General features: G+C 37.8%; 1 protein-coding gene and 1 pseudogene across 1 annotated transcript in view; one reads left to right on the top strand and one right to left on the bottom strand.

Moving 5' to 3' along the window:
• The window catches only part of FBXL17 (F-box and leucine rich repeat protein 17), a 487,356-nt gene that overhangs the window by 184,874 nt on the left and 277,530 nt on the right, over positions 1-24,952 (bottom strand). The gene's annotated exons all lie outside the window — the stretch shown is intronic.
• On the top strand, positions 16,679-19,377 carry LOC103675803 (annotated as a pseudogene).

The following is a 24,952-nucleotide window of genomic DNA, read 5'->3' as shown; positions in this document are numbered from 1 at the left end:
TAGATCTTTGCATTGTGAAATTAATGATTTTAATAATGACATGTCTTTAACATGTAACAGAAGAAATTAACATCATAATTTTCATGTTAAGAATTTACTAAGAATTAGTTTCCCATAGTTCTAAGTTTTAGTTTTCATAGTTTGAAGTGCCTCAAAAAGACATTTTTTAACATCTTTCCCACTTAAAGTTCCCAAAGACTTATAAAATTTTAACTCCATCTCTCTAGTCTCTATAAATTCTCTTTTTGGAGCCTTTCTGATGCATGGATTTGATCTACACACAATTCAGCTAAAAATTAAATGCACAATCTTCAAAAACTCTGAATCTTTTACAGTCGTGCTGTTGAAGATGAAAGAACTTGTATACAAATGTTTAAAAGTATATAAATCTTCCTATGTAAGATGGAAAACAAGAGGCTCAGTACTTTTTCTTAAATCTGTCCAAAGGGATTTTGTTAAAATAGCATGCTCTTTCAGCAATCCCATTACAATAGATATTTCACTGGAAACAGAAAGGCTCCACTGTCAGATTAGTAGTCAATAATAATTTTACTACTACTAAAAAATAGTATTATTAATTGGTACTTTAAAAATCTTTTGAAATTGGGGTGCTTGGTTGGCTCAGTCGGTAGAGCATAAGACTTGAGCTTGGCGGGGCGCCTGGGTGGCACAGAGGTTAAGCGTCTGCCTTCGGCTCAGGGCGTGATCCCGGCGATCTGGGATCGAGCCCCACATCAGGCTCTTCCGCTATGAGCCTGCTTCTTCCTCTCCCACTCCCCCTGCTTGTGTTCCCTCTCTCGCTGGCTGTCTCTATCTCTGTCAAATAAATAAATAAAATCTTTAAAATAAAAAAAAAAAAAGACTTGAGCTTGGGGATGTAGGTTTGAGCCCCATGATGGGTGTAAAGATTACTTGAAGAATAAAATTAAAAAAAATTTTTTTTGAAATTAATTACACATTTATTATCTCAGTTTATACTTGAAAACACTGTGCATGATGATTTTATTTTCATTAGATAACAGGGGGCACTAAGTTGTAGAGATATTAAGCCTCGGGGACAATAATATTATATGTTGTGATACTTAGTAATGAGTTAGTAATGGAATGAGACCAGTTTACTGGCTCCTTTATCTAGGACCTCTCTGCTAGACAATGAAACAATGAAGGTAATTAACATTAATGAGCATTCAGTATAACTGGTAATGTGCTAAATATTTACCTATTTAATTCTGTGAAATACTACTCCATTCTACCTACCATTTTATATCTCCATTTTACAACTGCAGAAATAGGGGCTCAGCCGTATTGTTACATCTAGTAAGTGGCAGATTTAAAATGAGGTTGGCATGATTACGATTACGAAGTTTGTGCTTTTTCTCTAAGAGAAAAGACCTTAAAGCTAGAAATAATTCTGAAGCTATTGATATGCACTGCATCCTGACTAGCTATCTACAAGGACGCTTACTTACATGACAAAGGACGGGGGAAAGGAACTCAAAACGCCAGGTAAATGTGGGTCAGGTCTATAGCTTCTTACTATTCTGATACTCTTACACTTCTTCCTAAAACTGAATCCCTAGCCTTGAGACAGCTTCTACAAAAGTTGCCCCTGGAGACTAAAGCAAGCTAGGAGAAGGGCAGACTTTAGGAAGAAAAACACTATATTTGATGATTATTTAACTGAATATGGAGAACAGCCAAAAATATTGTTTGCCAAGATGTAGAGACGTTACACACAAAAAGACGGGCTTCATTCAAATCAGTTGAAAAAACAGATCCATGGGTCACAGCGCATATAAGCACAGAAAAAGCTCTGAGCAGTATTGCAGAACAAAGGCCTATTTCATTTGGCTTGACCAAGTGTTCCCCAGTGTAAGACGTTACACTCAAGTATAAATTGTTGTAGGGAACAGCTTCGGATATTTCAAACTTGACTCAATAATCTCCACTGTGCTTTTCTCTTACAATAATTACCACACAGAGGAATCCTTAGTACATTATCCACTAGGAACAGACTTGTAGTACATTTTCTAAAGGTACAGACAAGGAATAGCCCCAAGGCAGATGAGACTAAATGGCATAATCTCTGCATATTAAATCTGGCAGGGCCTTAAGGGTTTTATCATCCCTTCATTTTCCTATGAAGAGGCAAGAGCCTAGAGGGATTGAGAACCTGCTCCAAGGTCACTGCACCTTGGAAAGTGGCTGCACTGCTAAGGAGTGATGGCCTCTCCTCATCAGACTTGGCCATGGTGCCTTAGTAGGCTGACGTGTCAGAGGCTCCTCACCAGCACTTGCCCAGCATTCTCTGCTGCTCTGGTCCAGAGCCACCAGGCTAAGCAGGAGTAGCTCCTGGCATCATAAAATATTGCCTCAGGATGCTGCTGTTCTGCTTTTGGGCTATGCTGCCTTGTTCTCCAGAGGAACCATCCCAAACATCACGGTCAGGTTGCAGTTTTGAGTATAAAATGTTTGCAGTGGGAATATCACGCAGGTGTCTGACATCTTAGATATTTGTTTCTGGGCTAATATAGCCACATTTTCACCCCAACTGCTATACTGACAGGCATTTATGACACCCAAGAGTATTTCTAAATTTTATAAGGATAATTTGGGGAAAAAGTCAAGTGCTTTTCATCATATCTGCATAGGGAGTAGTTTTAAAGTGGTTTTCTAGGGGAAGTAAGTACATATACCTTGGAACTCAGGAGGAAATTATAAGTTTCTATATATGTAGTGATATTTGCTAAGTATATATTTATATTTTATCTAAATATCTCTATAACCAAATATGTTTCTATAGAGACACAGCACAGATAAAAAATACATTGATTGGTATTAGTGAATTCTGTTTCACGCCATTTTTCAGTTAAATGGAAATTAAAGTTTTTCTTAGAGTTAATTCAGTAATTATATTATTTAAGAAATTAATCTGGTTTGCATTAGAAATGGTAAAGAGGTACAGTGAGATCACACGGACATTCCTCTGCTGTTCCACCAATCCATTATTTGATATACTAAGCTCTCAGTTCTAATTAAGAGTCTATGGGACACACAGCACTTTTTTTTTTAATATTCTGTATTTAGATTCAAGTTAGTTAACATATAGTGTATTATTGATTTCAGAGGTAGAAGTCAGTGACTCATCAGTTGCATAGAACACCCAGTGCTCATTCCATCAAGCGCCCTCCTTAATGCCCATCACCGAATTATCCTTCCGCACACCCACCTCCCCCAAAGCAAGCCTCAGTTTGTTTCCTAGAGTTCAGGGTCTCTAATGGTGTGCTTTCCTATTTTCATCTTATTTTATTTTTCCTTCCCTTCCCCTATGTTCAACTGTTTTGTTTCTTAAATTCCACATGAGTGAAATCATATGGTATTTGTCTTTCTCTGACTGACTTATTTCGCTTCACACAGCACTTTTTTACCTATTTTTTTCACCAGGTAGAATATGTCACATGACAGCAAGTTCAGTAATCTCTTACATATTAGTGCGTTAGCCACTAGACTCCCACTATCTAGTTATACTTCTGAAAATTCTTTTCAGAAAACTATCTTCCCAAAGCCCCATTCAACACTGAGAGCAATGACCTCTGACCTCTACATTTAAATCTCTAAATTCACCCATCACTCTCTCACAGACACAGCCTTTTTTGTTTTAATTTTTCTCATTCCATCCAGGCCTTCACACCCTATGTGTCCCTTCTGAATGTGAGTCAAACTTTCCCCACGTTCACCCCCACTCCCACAGACGTATTAAATCAATCTGCACACCACCACCAAAAGTGGAGGTGACAAAAAGCCCTTCTGAGTCCTCATTCCTTTGATTTTCTACATCCCCAAAGCCCTGCCCCACAGATCCAGTGCAAGACAGGTTGAGAATCACAGATCTAAATCCACACATGTTCAAAACAAGATGGTCGTCTACTATTATCATTAGTTTTTAATTCCCTATTTTCTTTTCATCTCTTACTCATGCTTTTATAACAATATTCCACATTTGAATTGTACCACTGAGATCATTTATGTCTTTGGCAAAAAAAAAAAAAAAAAAAAAAAAAGATAGGGGGGGGGGGGGGGCGGGGGGGGGGGGGGAAGGAGAAAGGGAGAGAGAGATTGAGACTGATTAAATGAGGAAGGGGCTAATTCCTGAGACCAGACCTTTCCTACTGCCCAGACTGCTCTTTCTTTGGCCCTCTCAACCACAGTAACAAAACTTTGAAACGTCTGGCCCTGTAAAGACATTCCCTTTCCCGCTGAGTTCTTTTTGTAATTTCAATATTCAAAGGCATTAAATGAACAGTCAAGTTCGTGAAGTTACTCTACATTAGAGCTCATTTTCATTATGTCACCATTTCCCCTAACTAAGCTATGACAAGAATGTGCTAGTACCAATTTTTACTCCCCACAATTTTGTTACTCTTTGAGCACAGCATATACGTTGATATCCAGGTCAAGAAATCCTGAATACTTTCACGCATATATATTTAATTAAAATCACAACTTCCCAGAGGGGAGGGGGTGGAGGAATGGGATAGGCCGGTGATGGGTATTAAGGAGGGCACATAGTGCATGGTGCACTGGGTGTTATACATAAACAATGAATCATGGAACATTACATAAAAAACTAAGGATGTACTGTATGGTGACTAACATAATAAAAATTATTAAAAAAAAATCACGACTTCCATTGTTGCAGGTGTGGGCTTCCTTCAGTCATTTAAGCTCTCTAGACTTCATTTTTCCTACTTAAAAAAAAAAAAAAGGCAGGGGAAATGCTACTTATGCATAAAACACTTTGAGCTCCCCAGATGAAAGCCCGCATATATAAGTGTGATGCGTGTTTATTGCCTCTTCTCTGATGAAAAGTGGCAGCCTTCTGCTTGAAATGGGATTAGAAATTCTGACTATAACAGAGAAGAGAGACACACAAATGAGTAACAAGCAGTCAGAATAAATAAAATTGAAAAGATGGAGAGCACTCCTTTTACAAAAGGAACATCAGCTGTGAAACTTGTGGTTTAATTTGGTATGCTTTCCACTTTTAAAAAATTGGGCTCAACTGCATGTATAATGAGCTACAAGCAGAAGGTACATTCAGTAGTACATGAATAAAAAATGACCTTTTCATTTGCTCTTCCGTAGCTTGGCATTCCTATATTATTAAAATATAATGTATTAAAGATTAAGTAAGCATATTAGCATACAGACACCATCCTTATGTGGCCATGGATACAAGGGCTATCTAACATAAAGCTAGAAATTCAGTTATATAAAATTCATATTTTTAGCAGTATAGATATTAATTAAAAAGAACGTAAACTTTTCTAACAACAAAGTTGGCTACTGTACCAAGAATGGAAAAGAAAGGAATGAGGAGAGAATCTCCAAAGAGAGCTACAAGTAATAATCACAAACTGTTCAGGAGCTGGGAGTAAGCTGGATTCCACGGTATAGAAAACCTATTAAACGGATAAACTTCCTAGCCTAATGAACCTAGTGTTCTCAGTCTAGGGTTTAAAATACCAAGGCAATTTTTATGCCAACATTTTTGGGAGAATAAACCATTTATTAAATGTTCTTCTTGTATTTATTCCCTTCTATGGCTTATTTTCCTTTCTCACTTTTTCTTTTTGACATTATAATACCCAAATTTAGAGACTTTTAAGAATATTAGAGAATTTTAAGAAGTAATTGAAAAACACAGACAACATAAAATTATTAAATTTCCAAAGGAAAAGGCATTCTTTTCACCTCATTATTATGTAAACAATACAGGTTCATAAAAGAAAATTTGGGGTTTAGGAAAGTAAAAAGAGAAAAAAGAAAATAATCCTATGAGTCCAATGCAGTCACTGGTCACCTCTTATATAGTTCTTCTTCCTGTTTTCCAATACGTAGCTTTTTGTGTTTGTGTATGTGTGTGTTTTTCTTTCTTGTATCTCAACACTGTTAGAAACACAATGTTATATCCTGCTCTTTTCAGTTAATAACGTCAAGAAACATTTTATACCCAAAGCCTGTGTGTTTTTTCTTTATTTAAAGTTCATTTTTTCCTCTTAAAAAATTGTTTTATCGATCACAATGGAACGTTGACATTCCCCAGAACTTTGTCATTTGTCCTACAGACTGTTCCCCAATGGCTTGAGAAATGATGGTGATGGTCTTATTGTGAACACTGGGAGAAAAGGAGAGGTCCCAGTGAACTGGCATCTAAACTTAGCAAGGCACCTTCCTTTCACCTACTCCTAGTCCGATCTGAGAACTTAGCCTCCTATCTCATTTACAAGAAAGCCCGAGGTGAAGTTCAGTAGGAGGCACAGGCCATTCAGTAATCGTAGCTTAACTTGGCTTTTAAAGACCTGAACTGTCAATCTCCCACCTCTCATCCTACTGCTAACCTGTAGAGAAGTAAGAAGCCCAACCTCTGAACTACGATTTCTAATCTGTCAGAGTCATGAGTGAACAGTCTGTGTGGGTACCTATAACATAAGCATGTACTGGAGAGAAATTCCTTCATATATGCATTCATTAAAATGAATACTATTCTTCCCTAAATTTAAAAAATTAAGATGAAAATCAAACAAAGAGGGAAACTAAATTGAAAAGTTGAAGGAAGAAGCAAACCTTCGTTTTTAAACGATGTAAACATGAAACAGGCATTTATAACAGATGCGTCTTTCTTGTTTTCCCTGTCGTTCTCTTGGATGAAAAACAACAGGGATTTTTTAAAACAGTTTGCTATGAATAAAATTTATCATCTACTGATGCATTATTTCTCACTTTCTTTTTCATATTATCGCTCAGAGATAAATGGCAATAACAAAGACATTAAAATGACACTAAGAACAGCTTTTTATAGTTTTAATTATTTTTTTCCTTTTTAGCAATAAAAATGATGCGGTACGTTTGCATGTGTTATAGATTGAGAAGCAATAATACTGTTTAAATATTCATAATTGTGGAGATAATTTTTACTTGATATTTTAAATATGAAATAGATTGCTTCTGGTCCCTAATCTAATGGCCCTGTTTATTAATATATATTGCAGGCACACCTATATTTATGTCAGTCAATCACTTACTGTGTTTTTTATTCTATTCTGAAGTATTCTGCACAGAGAGAATATTCTTTTATGAGTCCATCAAGTTTCACTTTCTGAGAAATAATATCACAATTTCTAATGTAGATAATGAGCACTCATTTTCCCACTTCTCTTGGGATTTAAGCTCATTTTAGTCTATGAAATAACAACGACAGAACTGAAACTAAGCTCCAAGGCAAGGGAGACCCTGATAGGTTGCAAACACTAGGAGTATCCGGCCCGGTTACAGTCACAGAGCAGACAGGGCATCTCTGGGTGCTGAGCTGAGGTTGGACAGGCCTCTCGGGGGCAACACTTCATCTGGGTCACCAAAGTTGGGACCCCAGGAAATAAGTTTTGTGCTTATAGGGAAATTGAGAAGCCTATCTGGGATCAACTCATGAAAACTAAACTCCTATAATACTACCTGATTAATTTAGAATGACACCTGCCTATACGGCAAGCTGGATCTCTGGCCTTGTCAGATTAGGGCATTCTCACTCACACAGGACTCACAGTACAGAGTTTGTGAGACAGCGGCTTAGACCTAAAGGGCTTGGTGGTCTTTTCTCAGGGTGCCTGGTCTTAACCAGTTTGGGGCAGTCTTTCTCCCTATACTTTTCTTCTGTCAAAGGTTCTTACCTGGACTGCTTCCTTTTAGTTTTACTTTTAAACTTTTTATTTATTTTTAGATATATATTTTTAGATAGATTACATTTAAATGATACAGCTGTAAGACAGTGAAAATGAAGTCTGCCTCCCCTCCTCTTCTATCCTTAAATGCCCCGTTTCTCTCCCTGGAGGCTAGCTATCTACCCTATTATCAATTTCATGAATAGCCTTCCAGAGATAACCTATGCATTTACGAATATATGCCATATGTGTGTGTGTGTGTGTTATATATACATTTTCATATGTATGTGTATATATATATAATTTGTCTCCCTATAAATAGCAGCGCATACATGCTGTTTCTGCATTTCGCTTTTCTTTTTTTCTTTTTTAAGAGTTGAGTCACAGGATCATTGGGAGAACTTTTCTTTGGACATTTTACCAACTTCCTTCTGTTGGATTTTTTCACTGGCTCCCCTGATTGTGTTTTTGCCCCCCTAAACTACATCTTAGGTAAATTCAGTTCTCGTTCTACTAGTTTTCACCTGAAAACTTTTCTTGGGCTTTTTTCTTCTTCCGTGTTTGATAGTTAAATTCTTGGACTTTACCCCTGATAGGTACCTACTTATCAAGACAAGTTCTGTAGGAGAAATACCTAATTCAACCTCTAATATCGGTGGGACCAGAAAGTCTGATGGCAATTTCCCAGTGATCTTCTGGTTCTTTTTTTTTTTTTAATCTGAAGAAAAAGATATGCTCATAAATTACTTACATAGTTGGACTATATACCTCTCTAGGTATCTTTGACTAGAGAATAATTTCAGCTTCTAAGAGGCCCAGATTGTGGTTAACTACCTGAGATCATTCTTTTAATCCTAATAAAATACTTAATGTCTAAAAGAAAGATGGATTTTACTTTCAGACTTCCCATACACAGAACTTTTTTGCTCTAACATGTACACTGTACATACAAATAACATATACGATAAATATCCTTAAATATTATTTTACACACATGGTTGTTTATCTGTTAGATGAATAGCTCCGAGTAGAATTCCAGGTCAAAAGGTATGCACGTTTTTTACTGGAAAAGTATTGCCAAATTTTTCCTCATGTTTTATAATGGTAAAAACTTGGAATTCAAAAACACAACATGGCAATTAACCCTTTCCGTGTTGTGACTACAGAATGATTTATTATGAATTTTTAGAGGAGGAAGACAATTCAAAAGTAATAAATTTTGCTTCTAGTTACCCTCTTACTCTCAAAACTAATTATCCCTAGAAAACAAGACATCCGTCATATGGAATATACTGCCTGAGAGACAGGAAAACAAGGAAACTACCTGGGATTGAATATGAAAGGAAAGATTTTAAATCTGGCTTTTAAAAGAGCCGCTTTTTCCAGTAACCTTCAAGTTACAGGGCAAAATTCCTCTCAACCAAGAGGTGAAGAGAAAAAAGAAAAGGAAAAAGAAAAAAATGAGAAAAGTGAAGTGAAACCACCAGGACTCTTTGATCTAGAAATCCTACAGTTACTGAGAGGTCTCATACAAGGAAGGGATGGTAACCAAAGGAAATGCGGGCAGTACCTGGGGAAGGAATGGCTTCATAAGGGGCCAGGGGACTACTGAAGGTCAGGGATTTTCACTTACACCCTTCCTGATGAGAACGTCTTCCAAACGCTAAGAAGAAGGGGGGAAGAGAAACTGGGCAGACCTAGGCTCTGAAACTCAAAATGCCTTTCCTCAGAACAAGGGAGATATCATGACATTGATTATAAGGAAGGTTATGAAATCTTAGACATCACTCAGAGTCTGCTAATTATTACTGTTTGTTATTAACTAAGTCACTGCGTTGGCCTATGAAAGTAACATTTTAAATCTCCAAGATATAATAACCATTAATGTTAATTTATGTAATAATATATGTAAACTAAATATACAGATTATCTTTTAAATCTTTTTTTATTTAAGAAGTTTGGCATATATACTTGGCATGGTCTAATACATGGATACGACCCCACTGCCTTATCATGTACTTAAAGTAAAAGCATCGATCATAATAATTATAATTTCCATTCTAAAGTGACTTCAAACAACTTGTATAATTCTTGGGAACTAAAATACAATCTTTTAATCTTTATATATGAACTTTCCTGAATAAAGCAGGATATAAAATAGGTTTCGAGTGTATAATCTGTATCTAAAATTTGAGGACAGCATCAAAATATTAGTGTCCTTTTCATTGTGTATCATTTTGGAAGGTGAACAATTACAATTTTCCTCTATTTTATTATCTGTTTTACAAACTTGCATATTTTCACAAAGCTATCACCTGTTTTATAATTATAGTGTTTACCTGAAATAGGGTTTAAGAATTTCTCACTTTTATTCTCAATTTTTCAAAACACAACACATATGCCTTCAGAGTATGACTTTCTGATTAGTATATGAGTGTAAATGAGATAATTATATCTTAAATTAAATTAAGCATTGGATCTTGAAAATAAGCACTGAGCATTTAAGTGTAAAAGCTAAATAACAGTTTAAAGCAAAAATATATTTTACAAATGAAATTATTTAGTCTTCTGAAAAATGAATTATTAATTTTCTTCTTATATCTACAATGAAGCAAGGTCACAGTATCCTACAACTCTGAATCTACACTGTTTTAAACAGATGTCCTAAAAGACATAACTAGCCTGTATCTCATTGAATAGATATTCCAAAAGAAATGGGGTGGATATCATTAATAATTTACATAACAGAAAAACTTATAATCACGTGGGGCTTTTATGCACTAACTATATGGTGTATCCGAGTCACATGAAATAAACAGTACCTACCTCATACGATTTTATTGGTAAATGTGTACTTTTTTAAATCTTCTGTCCAAGAACATATATATCATTGTATTCCTGTTAGTAGGCACCAAACCTTATAGTAAGTAAGTAAGTAGGTAGTTCAGTAAATAATCACACAATGAATACTGAATCAGTGAGTTGACTATAACATTTAATTTTCAGCTAAAACATGCAAAAGCACTCCTAAAGTAAGTGGTAAATTGAGAAAAAATATATTAGATGAGAGGAATAATTATATATACTAGGAAATCAGTGTCTGAGCTTGAGGGTCTCTAGATCACACAAGCCCGTCTAAAGCCTGGGAGCAGCCTCGCATTGTATGAGCCTTGTAGTATGTTTTCATAAAATTTTTTTGTATAATATTCTAACTAAGACTACTATACATTTAGAATCTAATTTTTTCTCTGGATTTTGTATCTGATTTTTTAAGGGATGGAGGAAAAGTTATAAAAGTGACAGGCTCCACAAACTCGGATCTGCTCCTCCATCGTTTCCTAACACCCGGAGGACAACTTAACACAAGAACTGAAACTAAACCAACATTTGGGCAGGTAACAAAGATTTAGTTTACATTCAAAAAGACCTGTCACTGTTTGCTGAAAAATCAAAATAGAGCCAATTCTAAGTTACGGGAGAGCAACAGTATTCTGAAATCACTTCATCATCTACCCCATCATGTGGTGAGGTTTCAATCATGCATCAGCACATTTTCTCCAACCGCAGTTTTCTTTCCTGGTAAGTATGCCTGGACATGTACTGACAGTTAACAGCTGCTCCAGTACTTTACTTAGTTTACTTCGTGTGTTGACATTTCACATTTCCTCATATTTTCAGATAGCTTAGAGTACTTGAAGAAAACACTTTGATACTACTTCTTAAATTCTGGATGCTTCATTCAACATGTGAAAATATCATAAAGTTGTTGATTTCTGCTCTGTGATCTAACATGTCTCATTTAAAAGTGTACAGTAATTAAAATACACATATAACATTCAATTTTCAGTTAAATATTTTGACATACTTATTCTACCAAAATATCTAAAGTCAACTATCATGAAAGCATCATGAAATACTTTGAGTCAATGATGTTTTTGTTAAAGCTAGCATACAAAAAAGTTCTCTTTACACCAATAAAATATAAATACTCCTAATTGCTAACAGACTTTTTTTGACAAGTGTTAGCCCAAAATGAATATTTACAGCCTATGCTGAGCAATGAATGCCTGGAAAATGACATTTACAATGGAAACACTGACACAGTTTTAACCAAAAACAAAACTAAACAAAACCCAAAACACAAACTTGAACATTCGTGCTAGCTAATGGGGCTATTGGAATACTCTTGGCCTTGGAATCACGTAAGAAAATATTTAAAGAACATCTGATTCCACTGAAAATACGATCATTAGATTTCCAGTTAAAACAAATACCTGAAGGTGTGTGATATTTTACACACACACACCCACCCACCCCATGGTCTACAGCAAGAAATATTTCGATCCTTTTCATAGGACATTTTGTTATTTGGGGAGCAGAAGCTAAGAGAAATTACAAAAAACTTACACGGAGGACACGCCCTAAACTCTACAACGGGATCATGTTTATTGCAGCTGTAACACCAGTTGCTTTTCCTTCTGTGTCATGCTACACCTACATGAAATAAGTGATTTTGTATTTTACAAGGGAGATATTAAGGATTTAAGGACTTAATTTAACAGCTTGGCTATTTGGGAATGTGTCTTTTATTCAGAAAATAGAAACCTTAAGGACATACCTTTTTAAGGCAAAGAAGATAAGGAATATGTGTGATGTCTGTATATAAAGAAAGAATAATGGAAAATCAGTTTCAAAGGCTAATTTTGTGTAATCTCTGTTAATGTGCTTTTGTATATGCATCATGCCAACAGTATGTATATATAGAAAATAAGAACCCATAGGAGAAAATCACAAAGAAATTATTCTCACTAAAAAGCTAGATTCTATAGTCTGTAAATCAGGATATCACAGAGGTAAACTTCCTGGCGATCCATGGAGGAAGGGAAGATTATTTTTCCTGCACCCTCATCTCCCACCCTGCACTGGTTAGCATCCGTAAAGAAAAGTGTCTTATTTTTCTTGGTCTGAGAAGGTGTCATATCCTACACAGCTGGAGGAAGAAATGAGAGCAGACGACTCCTTACATGTATCTTTCCAATTTCAAAACCTTCCTCTTGGAGAAGCCTAAAACCAAATTCTATAGTGCTGATAACTGATTTTTTTTTTCATTTCATATTCTGGACCACTAGCTATAATTATATGTGAGTTATTTTGACCACAGTACTCCAGTGGTCAAATAATAAAACTAAACTCTAGAATATTCTTAGAGAATTACCCATCTATGTGGGTTGTTTCATTCTTCCTCTATTGCCGTCCTAAGATATTTCTTTGGACATAGAGCATATATTTCAAGTTAAGATATTATGCATCAGAACAGTAGATTAAGCAGAAGTACTTCTCCAAATAACAGATTTGTAAATGAATCTACCAATGTTGGAAATCTCAGCATAAGTTGATATGTTCCCATGTCGTTCGATGACACCCAGTAAGGTCCTGCAAAGCCAAATTCAGCAAAAGATTCAGTAACACATCTAATCTAAAGGCTCTGATCAGGTTAACGACGGTTTTCGTCAGGGCTACATCCATCTTCCTTAAGTGTCGCTGTCTTTGAAAACCACCGTTTGGTTCAGAGACAGTAACTTTTTAAAGATACTCCTAACAGTTCCTCCCTATTACTTAAAATCTTATCTTTCATGCTAGCAAATGCAAAGAGCTTTTCATGATAGCATGAGGAAAGAGACTGCTATCAAATGAAAACTGAAAAATTATCCTGTGTTTAAGTCACTGACAGGGCTTATTCCACAGGGGCATACTTCATCACTCCAAATGCTTCGAACCCATCTCACAAGATGCATCTGCTTTCCTGCTGTCGTTTCTACTGCATAAATCACAACAGTACTCATTAGTGTAAACTCATTAGGGTAAACCAAACCTCAATTGCAAGGATCTCAGCATTTTTGAAAACATAGATATAAAGATATCCAAATTAATGTCACTTAATTAAAAATATATCGTTTGCTTTGGACAGTTTTCACTAACCCTGATCCTTATTATCTGGACTAGTGAGATTAAGATAATTTAGGGCTGAAGAGTTCCAGAGTGCAGCAGAGCAGAAAGGCCTTCTAAAATAGAGAGGCCCAAACCCATAATACCCACTACCATGTAACCACCACTGGGAAATGCAATTTTAATTTGCAGCAGAATCTTAAGGAAACACTTTGGTGTAAATAAAAGTGAATCCTTAAAAAAAAAAAAAAAAGAAATTTAGTAATTTTGCAGATGAAGCAGATAAGGCATTGCCACAACACTTTTCTTTTTTAAAACCAACCAAATGCAGTTTCTTGATGGAGAAAAAGCTATCTGAGCTACTTAGAATCCAAAGCATCTTGAGATACAATTTCACAAAATTAAAGCTCAATTTGTGACAATGTTCTGTTACCGAGCTAGGAACAGCACTACCATCCATAGGTGGCGCTGCTGGGACGAATGCAGTGGTCTCGCGGAAATTCCCAAAGCATAACTTGGCTGAGTTGCCAAAACACGCATCTTAACACCCTGTTTTGAAAGTAGAAATGCAGGCGCTAAGATTTTCATGATCCTGCTATACTCAAATGAAGTATATCTGTATGAGGTTTTCAGGTAAAAGACAATGGAGCAAAATCTGTAACAGGAATTACCTGCTTCAGGACTCAGGAACATTTGAAAAACAAAACTCCATCTGTGTCACATAGCTCACAAGTAGGCTTGAGATTAGACCCAAAACTTCACTCCTGGCATCTCCAGCTGTGAGGATGACTTCAGCAACGTGCATGGATTCCTCTTGGTCCAGTCTCAATCGAGATCCAAACTGACACCAATCTGATTCCAAGTCACCTTCCTCATCCACAACACCTGTGAGTAGGTGAGTGGCTAGGGTCATTCTGTCCTCTTCTAAACTTGCTTTGATGTCACAGAGGAAGTAGCTCTACTTCTTTTCAAGCCTAATCTCTTCGGGCCCCTAGTGATACTGTGATTTATAATAAATACATATTTGGTCTTCCTCCCTGTTTCTAGCACAGAGCCCCTAAAACCCTTGGAATATCCTAAGTGGTGGGGGAGAGCAAGGTGCCTTTTGTTATGTTAATGAGGCCATTTTTGGTCCTTTGCCCAAGGATGGGGTCTGGGTGCCAGGAGAACCAACCCTGTGATTAGAGGGTTGTAACTAACTTTCTGTCATTGCCCCATCCCACTCCTGGGAGGGGAAAGAGGCTGGAAGTTTAATCAATTCCCAGTGCCCAATGGTTTAATCAATCATGCTTATGTAATGAAACCTCCATAAGACCCCCAACGTATGGGGTTTGGAGAGCTTCCAGGTTGGTGAATATGGAGATTGGGGGCAAGTGGCCCATTCAGAGGCAGCACGGAAGCTCTTCGCTCTCTCCCCAGACCTTACTCTCTGCATCTCTTCCATCTGGCTGTTACATCCTTTTATATATCCAGAGTTATATCTTTTTATAATAAACCAATAATCTAGTAAATAAAATGTTTCTCTGAGTTCTATGAGCCACTCTAGCAAATTAGTCAAACCCAAGGAGGGGGTTGTCGGAATCTCCAAGTTCCAGCCAGTTGGTCAGAAGCACAGGTAACAGGGGCACCTGGGTGGCACAGCGGTTAAGCGTCTGCCTTCGGCTCAGGGCGTGATCTTTAAAAAAAAAAAAAAAAAAGAAGCACAGGTAACAGCTGAACTCACAATGGCGTCTGAAGCAGAGGGCAGTCTCGTGGGATTGAGCCCCTCGTTTATGGGATCTGATGCTAACTCTGGGTAAACAGTGTCATAATTAAGTTGAATGGCAGCATACCCGGCTGGTGTCAGAACATTGCTCGGTATGGGAGAAATTCCCAAACACTGAAATTGGCGATCAGAATCCTCACCTGCTCATTCCAGACCCAAACATTTTTTTCTCTCTTATTCCTCTTGGCCAGCCTCAGTCAGCCTCTCTCTGTCTCTGTGTTTCTCAAAATCTAAAAGGGATGTCCCTTACTCTACCTGACTGTGAAATCATTATCACACATTTTCCCCTTCCCTTTGTGATTACAGTCCAAATCATTTAAACTTGCTGTCCCTTATGTCTCATCTTTCATTTATTCCTTGGTACATTATAATTCACTTTCTATCCCCTGTATTTTAGAGTACAGCTCCAGTGAAACTGCTTATCATAGGATTCCCTAAATGGAAAGCTAGATCAGAATCTCATCTTAACACGACTTCCACAACACCCAGATTTGTCAAAGACCTCATTCATGAACCCTTCTTCTCCCGGTCAGCAGCAGATTGGTTCTTCTCCTGTCATCCTAATTGTTCTGAGTTTCCCCCAAACATTCCCAACGCAATGTTGGAGGTGTTTCCTCAGTTCCCTCGAATGGAGTGACCTCACCCATTCCAAGTGATGGATATGTCACTCTGCCTGAATGACTCCCAAACACATCCTAGGCCCTGATCTTTATTATTGATCTTTACGCCTGCAACACTTGTCTACACAGACTTAAACTGAGATTCAACTTGTCTAAAACCAGTCATTATCTTTTTCTCCTCATACTTAAACCTAGCTAAAGTTTTAGAGAGCTCACTTGACAAAATGTAATGAGCTAAGAACATGAAAAAAAAACTTATTAACACCCCAAACGCTCACAATACATTGTATACATGAGAGAGCTATTACTACAAATTCAAGTACGAGCAACAGCGAGTCAGGAACAGTGACACTGTCGGGATCTGCAGAAGTTCTCCTAGAAACTATGACAAGGAAGTCCTCAGCCATACCTTGATCTCAACCACTAACAACACTTTTTAACTCATTCCTCACTAACTCTTTTGCATTAGAAACACTTCAGATGTCTAAAGGTAAGCTAAGGAGCACTCAACTCTCTCGACATGAAATATGTTGCTTTTAGCAGAAAGATGTTATGAAGCTAAACAAATAAAAGGACCGCATCTCCAGTGAAAAAGATAAAGGTATATAGGATCATGTCCATAAAATTACTGAAATACATATGCTTATTCGATGATAGCCTTTTTTTCACTTACACATCTTTTTGCTTCAGGAAGAACACTTTTAGTCTTGTATCAAGTTACAAAAGTTAGAGTGCCAGCAAGGCTATATTTTAATGATATTTCACAGTAATAGCTGGTTAAATGGCAGAGTACAGAGGACAAAATGAAAAATGAAAAACTCCGTGTGTATACTCCTACAGTGAAAAACACCAAATCTAGGAGAAACTACACTTAATGGATAAAGATTGAACTGCTCTGGTTTTGAAATTCAGACCTAAAGTGGACACAAGGGGTGAAAAAGAACAGTATTTTAAATAGTTATTAACACCTGGCTTACTTTCTGTTACATCCATGAAGACTCGAGACACAAGTGAAATGAAAGAAATGCTACTCATGAATTTAATTACTACCAGTTATAAGGTATTATCTGTAGGGACCTAAATTGAAGTCAAAACCTATCATGAAAAAAATTATACATGAGAAAATGAAAGATAACCAAAACCGGAAAATAAATAAGTAATTAACCTATTCTCTCTGGAAGGCTCAGCAGATGACAATGACAAAACAGTAACAAGGCTTTATAGCATAAGCAAGTTTCCCCTAAATCCAACATGTTAAAGTCCTTATTATGAAAAGCATTCAGTGCTATATTTATAATGCATTTTCTATACTTGAAATAACATAGATATAAATTCGTACTGAGGATTGGGTCAATCTCATGAAACCAGGCTCCAGAAATTAACTATATCTAGCTAGGAAAGAAGTAATAAAAACAGGAGGGTGCATTATTACGATTTTATGGTAATGGAAATACTATTGGAAAAAAAGGGTTAATATGAAAGTTTTTGCACAGTTTCTATATATGTTTTATAGTAAGTCATTATATGACCAGATCATGCAAAATCAAGTAGATTTAAGTCCTTTTCTTGCTAGAAAAAGGGCAGGACACTGAAAGCTCTATGGTTGCTCATTCATTCATTCTTCATCCAATTTTTACCTGTTACCATTAACTACCAGACTTGGTGCAAAGTAATAATGAAGACAGTACCTCGCCTCACAGAAACAAATAAATACCATGCAATATGGCGAGCGTCATCACAAAGGTTTTTTGTGAAGGTGCTGTGGGAGCCTCAGGGAGATGTACTTAACTCAGCAGGTCTCTCTTGTTTAATGTGAAGGAAACTCAATTAGAAGTAGGGTGGATGAGGCTCTCTGTTCCTCCCCGTTCAACAGACAGCTGCATCTTCTGGTACAGTGCCAGTCACCTCCCTGAGACATAATGGTGAAGGTTGGAATAAATAGACTTGGCCATATTGGGTGGCTATACTGGGTGCCAGGTCACCAGGGCTGCTTTTAACTCTGGCAAAGTGGATATTGTCGCCATCAATGACCCCTTCATTATCCTCAACTACATGGTCTACATTCAACCATGGCAAATTCCATAGCACAGTAAATGCTGAGAATGGGCAACTTGTCATCAATGGAAAGCCCACCTCCATCTTCCAGGAGTGAGATCCTGCCAGCATCAAATGGGGTGATGCTGGTGCTGAGTATGTTGTGATGTCCACTCGGGTCTTCATCACCATGGAGATGGCTGGGGCTCACTTGAAGGGTGGGGCCAAGAAGGTCATCATCTTTTGCCCCTTCTGCTGATGCCCCCATGTTTGTGATGGGCATGAATCATGATAAGTATGGCAACTCTCTCAAAATTGTCAGCAATGACTCCTGCACCACCAACTTCTTGGTCCTCTCACCAAGGTCATCCATCACAACTTTGGCATCATGGACCACAGTCCATCACTGCCACCCAGAAGACCACGGACGGCCCCTCTGGGCAGTTGTGGTGTGATGCCCAAGAGGCTTCCCAGAACATCATCCCTGCTTCTCCTGGTGCTGCTAAGGCTGTAGGCAAGGTCATCCTTAGGCTGAATGGGAAGCTCACTGGCATGGCCTATCTGTCCCCACTCCCAACGTGTCAGTTGTGGATCTGATCTGCCGCCTAGAGAAAGCTGCCAAATATGATGACATCAAGGAGTTGTTGAAGCTGGCATCAGAGGGCCCCCTCAAGAGCATCTTGGGCTACACTGAGGACCAGGTTGTCTCCTGCAACCTTAACAGTGACGCCCACTCTTCCACCTTCAATGCTGGGACTGGCATTGCTCTCAATGACAACTTGGCCAAGCTCATTTACTGCTATAACAATGAATTTGGCTACAGCAACACGGTGCGGGATCTATGGTCCACATGGCCGCCACGGAGTAAGAGCCCCCTGAACTACCAGCCCCAGCAAGAGCAAGAGGAAAAGAGGCCCCTCAGCTGCCAGGGAGACCTTGTCCCAACTCATCCCCCAACGTGCTAAGAATCCCCCAACCTCCACAGTTTCCATTCCAGACACCCTGAAGAAGGGAGGGGCCTGGGGAGCCCTACCTTGTCATGTATCATCAGGAAAGTATATTATACCCAGTTGGGGGGGGGGGGAGTAGGTTGGATAAAATGCCAGTAAATTGGGTTCCACACAAAAGCAAGGTATATTCAGGAATGACTGGAAGTAGGATTACTGAAGTCCCTTTCTTTGTGTCTCTTTTTACTTCTCTTTCTAAACTGGCTTCATTCTCTCATAATCATTTTGTCCACAACTCAGAACCATGGCTGAGGGAGCTCTGGGCTCACACCCTCCTATCCTCTGTCCTTGAGTGGTGAGCTTGAACTATATTTACAGTTAAGCCAGAATAATCACTCTCAGGAACACCACCTTAGAGGTCCAAAGCCCAATAAATCTGATTTCTGGAAGATGGTAGAATGTGAATAGCAAAGTTCACATGGTTATTCCTGGTTCAGAAGAATTGTACTTCCTGGACATGCTTACTTTTAGAAAGCTGGGTGCTTCCCAAAGAAACTTTTACTGAGTATCTTGGCTATTTAGCTGAAAACTAATTTGTATGGTAACAGGGCAAAGTGGTCCTGAAACTCTCTCCGTAAGGGTCCTTTTAGAATTTTGGATATATTCCTGAAACAGGAAGTCTCAAGATATAATCGCTGACTTCTGATTAAAAATAAAATATAAATAATGTATTTCATATTGTTTGATGTGATGAAATCCATAGGGTGGAGTTTCAATACTGTTAAAGACAAGACATTCTTTACCTGTATTTTAATCCTCTGTGTTATACAAGGACCTGAGAAAGTCATTAGAGAAAAATAAAATAACCTCAAACTCAAAACTCCCATTATTAACCTCTGTTTGAAAAAGTTAAATGTGTAATTATAGGCTCACTGGGAAAACATAACCAGCGTGGTTATTAAAAACTGTATGGTTATTTTGTGGGTGCAAGCAATGAGGTTTTAAGGATTATCTCAGGGGGGTTAGAAATGGCAAACTTGTGATGTATTTCAGGTTGCACAAAGCATGCTTGTCTCTTGTTTACTACCCAGCAATTGCAATGGGCCTAATTTACACAACAATTACTTAGAAGTAACTCCTTTGAAATGCATTGTGTGATTAATTGACTTGGCTTCAGGAATGCAATGTTGTTTCTACATTGTTGTTCACTTCAACCTAATGCCCCCTAGAGCACAGATCCAATTAAGAAACAAGGCAGGGAAGCAGATATTAAGTGTAGTATTTCTATATTACACAGCACTTTTGTATAGGATTGAACACCACCATCTACCGTCTGCAGGCACTTGATTTATTCAGTGCATCCTTGTGACAATGGACATATGGCTCATGGAAATGAAAAGGATTTAAAGTAAATATCTTTGAGAAAAATTGAAACCAGATAAATTTAACTTATTAAGAGGTGCTTTTAAAAATGAAAGCCTAAAGGGAAACAAAAGCAAAAATAAGTAATTGGGACTTCATCAAAATGAATGGCTTCTGCACAGCGAAGGAAATAATCAACAAAATTAAAAGGCAACCTATAGAATGGGAGCAGATATTTGCAAATGACACATCTGAAAAGGGGTTAGTATCCATGATCTATAAAGAACTTATAAAACTCAACACCCAAAAAACAAATAATCCAGTTAAGAAATGGGCAGAAGACATGAATAGACATTCTTCCAAAGAAGACATCCAGATGGCTAACAGACACATGAAAGATGTTCAGTATCATTCATCACAGGGAAACACAAATGAAAACTACAATGAGATATCACCTCACACCTGTCAGAATGGCTAAAATTAACAACAAAGAAAACAAGAGGTGTTGGTGAGGATGTGAAGAAAGGGGAATCCTCTTACAGTGGGAATGCAAATTGGTACAGACACTGTGGAAACACTGTGGAAAACAGTTTCTCAAAAAGTTAAAAATAGAACGACCCTATGACCCAGCAATTGCACTAGTAGGTATTTACCCAAAGGATACAAAAATACTGAGGCGAAGGGGCACATGCACCCCAATGTGGACAGCGGCATTATCAACGATAGCCAAATGATGAAAAGAGCCAAGATGTCCATCAACTGACAGCAGGATAAAGGAGCTGTAGCATATTTACACAGAGGAATATTACTCATCCATCAAAAAGAATGAAATCTTGGATGGAGCTAGAGTGGATTATGCTAAGTGAAATAAGTCAGTCAGAGAAAGACAAATACCATATGATTTCACTCGTGTGGAATTTAAGAAACAAATCAGATGAACATAAGGGAAGGGTGGGGGAAGGAGATGGAGGAAAACCATAAGAGACTCTTAAATACAGAGAACAAACTGAGGGTTGTTAGAAGGGAGGAGGGCAGGGAATGGGCTAAAGGGTGATGGGGATGAAAGAGGGCACTTGTGATGAGCACTGAGTGTTGTATATAAGTAATGAATCACTAAGTTCTATACCTGAAACTAATATGACACTGTATGTTACCTACCTGGACTTTAAATAAAAACTTGAAAAAGAACATAAAAAAAAAAACCCTAACTACAGTTAAAACTTGATTTTCTCATAGAAATAAAAAAGATAATGATCTGGCCTAAGAATTATTTCTGTCTATAGTGACAGAATTTTCTTCTGCCATTAGATGTCTCTAAACAAATGGGCATCCGGAGACAATTCTTAAATTTCAACAGGGACTTGCACTTCCCATTCTGCTAAGAAGAAATCATCCGCTTTGTTAGGAGAGGCAAAATCGGGAATCAGCAGAGTCACATACCAAATGCCCATGTCACAAAACCTTTGCATTTTGAGAAGTTAGGGCCCTGCCTACTAAGACTGCCTCCTCTAAGATAAAAGCCAAGCAACAGTCTCAGGGTCTCCTTATAACCCTATGTTCAGATAGTACTCAAGCTATGCCTGGCAAATAATGTCCAAGTCATTGCCCCAGGCTCTGCTCCATCTGTACCCACCCAACTCCCCTTCCCTTGCTCCCCTCTCTGAGTAACTTTCCACTCTACCTGCTTAAACTCTAGCACTCTTAGGCTATAACTTCATCAAGAGGAAAAAGCTTAAGGTCAACACTCAATTCTAGAGACAGCTTGAGGAAAGAGGTTTCCTGGTAGAACAGATCTCCAATAATGTTACCAGGGGAGAGCCCCAGAGGGTGAGAAAACCTGAAACCAGGAAGCACACAGGCTCAACTCTATTCTACTTCTATCCCTAACATCTGACCTTGGAAAAGATAACTTGATGTCTCAGAGCCAGATATGTATTTACATCTGAGGACACATGTAAAATGAGAAGGGCTATAGAGGATTTCTCAAAGTTCCCTCCGTACCCAAACACTATTTCTACTGCTGACACGTGGAAACAGCAGTGGTTCCATCACGGTCTGTAGGCTCACATCACCCGGTTCGAATCTCACCACGGTCACTTTCTAACAACAGATGTCTAGTTTCTCATTTCTAAAATGGTGATACACTTCATAGCATTGTTATAAAAATTAAATTAGCATTATCAGTAAGTGCCTAGAATAATGCCTGACACACATTAAGTGCTCAATATATGTTAGTTGTTCCTTTACTCTAAAAATTTCCAACCGAAGTGCGCAGGAGCCACCTGACTATACTGGCTGTTTCACAGTAGACAAAATTGCACATGGTAGCAATTTCTTCTACTTACTTCAAGTTTTCTCACTTCTAGTTTTTTTGTTAAATTTTTAAAAGAGATTTTATTAATTTACTTTAGAGAGAGAGCTCACAAGCAAGGGGAGGGTCAGAGAGAGGGGGAGAAGCAGACTCCCCACAGGGCATGGAGCCTGACACGGAGCTTGATCTCACAACCCTGAGATCATGACCTGAGCCAAAACCAAGAGTCCGATGCTTAACCGACTGAGCCACCCAGGCGTCCCTCTTACTTCCAGTTTCAGAAATATTCCTTCATAATCTTCAATGAGCTCTAAGAATAGGAACTGCAATGACAGCCCAGGGTGATCTCTAAATTCCTGTTTGTAAAAACATCAGAATAATAACAATAACGAAAACAAAAAGATTATAATGATAGCATCATTGTTTTGTCTCCAGTCCCTTTCATAAAATTTATTTCCCAACCTTTGATAAACAGATCAGTTTATTTTTGGCCAAAAGTAATAAGAGAGATTGTGGAACAAAAGTGAAAATAGTTGAATTCTTGTAATGCCTAGCAGAAAGTAGAGGATCTCAGCAGTATCTGAATAATAAAATTTGTTATTTAAAGAAATATTGCACTTGTCAATCAGCAGTTTGCATTTGTTCAGGAAGGTAACATGGCATATCAGTACTGCTGAAATTTTATGGAAGTAATGCATTAATTTGTGTTTGCCCGTAACTGAAGGTGAGGGGCAGGTAACACAAGGGAAAACAATGGAAAATATAATCCCATAATAATGTTTAAGAAGGTAGAAAATATGAAAAATCTGTAAATGGTTGAAAACATCCACCTAATGACTGTTTTTGGAAGAGGAAAATAAAACAAGAAACACTGGACCCCTCTCCATAGCTTCTCCCTCACCTTCACCTCAGAAAATACACACACACACATATACACAGACACACACACACACTAAGGTAACAGCTATTTTGATCATGCACAGAGGAATAAGCATTTTCCATTCCCTCCCCAGTTCCATAAGTACTCACAAAACATTGTTCTTTAGGATTTTCCCACTTGTGAAACAAAGCATCAGTCTCATAGTTTATGAAACCATTAAACTATAGATAGCTTAAAGCATACTGGAAATATAAATGTTCTCATAAAATAAGATTACACATAAACAAAAATATAGATGGCATAATTGCATCAAACAAAACAGAGACCTGGACCTTGAATCCTGACCAAGCTTCCACAGTTAGGAGACCAGTGCTTAGTACCAGCAGTATGAAGGCTCTAACTGACACTTGGGCTAGGAGAGGGGAGAAAAAAGCAACTTTGGAAATGGAAAATAGTTTCAGACTGATTTTCATAAGAAAGGTGGAAAACTCACTGTTTTTAATCGTTTCTACTTAGCAAAGAATTTATCTTTCATATTCTTATAAAGTGGCTTTCTTCTGTGTTATCAATAAAAACTAACACTGACCTTCCTCCTGGAAGGTTAAACTTCCAGCTTCTGTTTGAAACGCTAGAGTGCCTTTTCTCAGAAGAAATGCTACATATACGTGCCGCAAGCAATGAGAGAATACACCATCGCTCCGACCCTTCATTAGTCAGAGGATCTTGGCAACAGCAATGCTACTTGTATACGGTCTCTGCATGAAAAACTGTTTTCAAAGGTAACCTTGCCAAGGGCTATGTTCTGTCTTGGCAAAAGGAAGCAAACTTTACTTTTCTACCAATCGGTTTGCTCTGCATGAGAAACAGGTGTTAAGGTATGAAACGGGGCTCGGAGCAGTAGCAAAATAAAACTCACCCAAAATAAGTTTCATCTGGAAAAAAACACAACTCAGATAATAAGCCTGCAGGGCCGACATGTTTTTGCAAAATGCAAATCATGAAAACTGGTTAAGGGATTAAATGCTCTTTTGCAAAAATGACCATGGAGATTATAATCATTAATTAAAATCATGTAAATAATTTTCTGAAAGAACTCTCCCTTTTTATCTCATAGGTTTCAAACAGCCTAATGGTAAAAAGGTTTAGTCTCAGAAGACATTCTCTAATTAAAACCAGAAATCTGGTATAATTAATAAGTGTCAGTCTGCAATCTCAACCACTTAGTAAAGGCAGAGAAATCAAATGCCGATGTTTTATAAAAACTCCAATAAAATAGCCAAGAAAATGAAATTTTTATAGAGTCTACTTCCTATCTATACAATAGGTGTCCCAGATGGGACTGGGAACTTGTTAAGTGGATAAATATTTT

The sequence above is a fragment of the Ursus maritimus genome, unplaced genomic scaffold (genome assembly GCF_017311325.1).
Source record: "Ursus maritimus isolate PB19 unplaced genomic scaffold, ASM1731132v1 scaffold_5, whole genome shotgun sequence".
Classification (NCBI taxonomy): Eukaryota; Metazoa; Chordata; class Mammalia; order Carnivora; family Ursidae; genus Ursus; species Ursus maritimus.
Note: the sequence above shows the minus strand (reverse complement) of the source record. Positions and strands in the feature narration are given on the sequence as shown.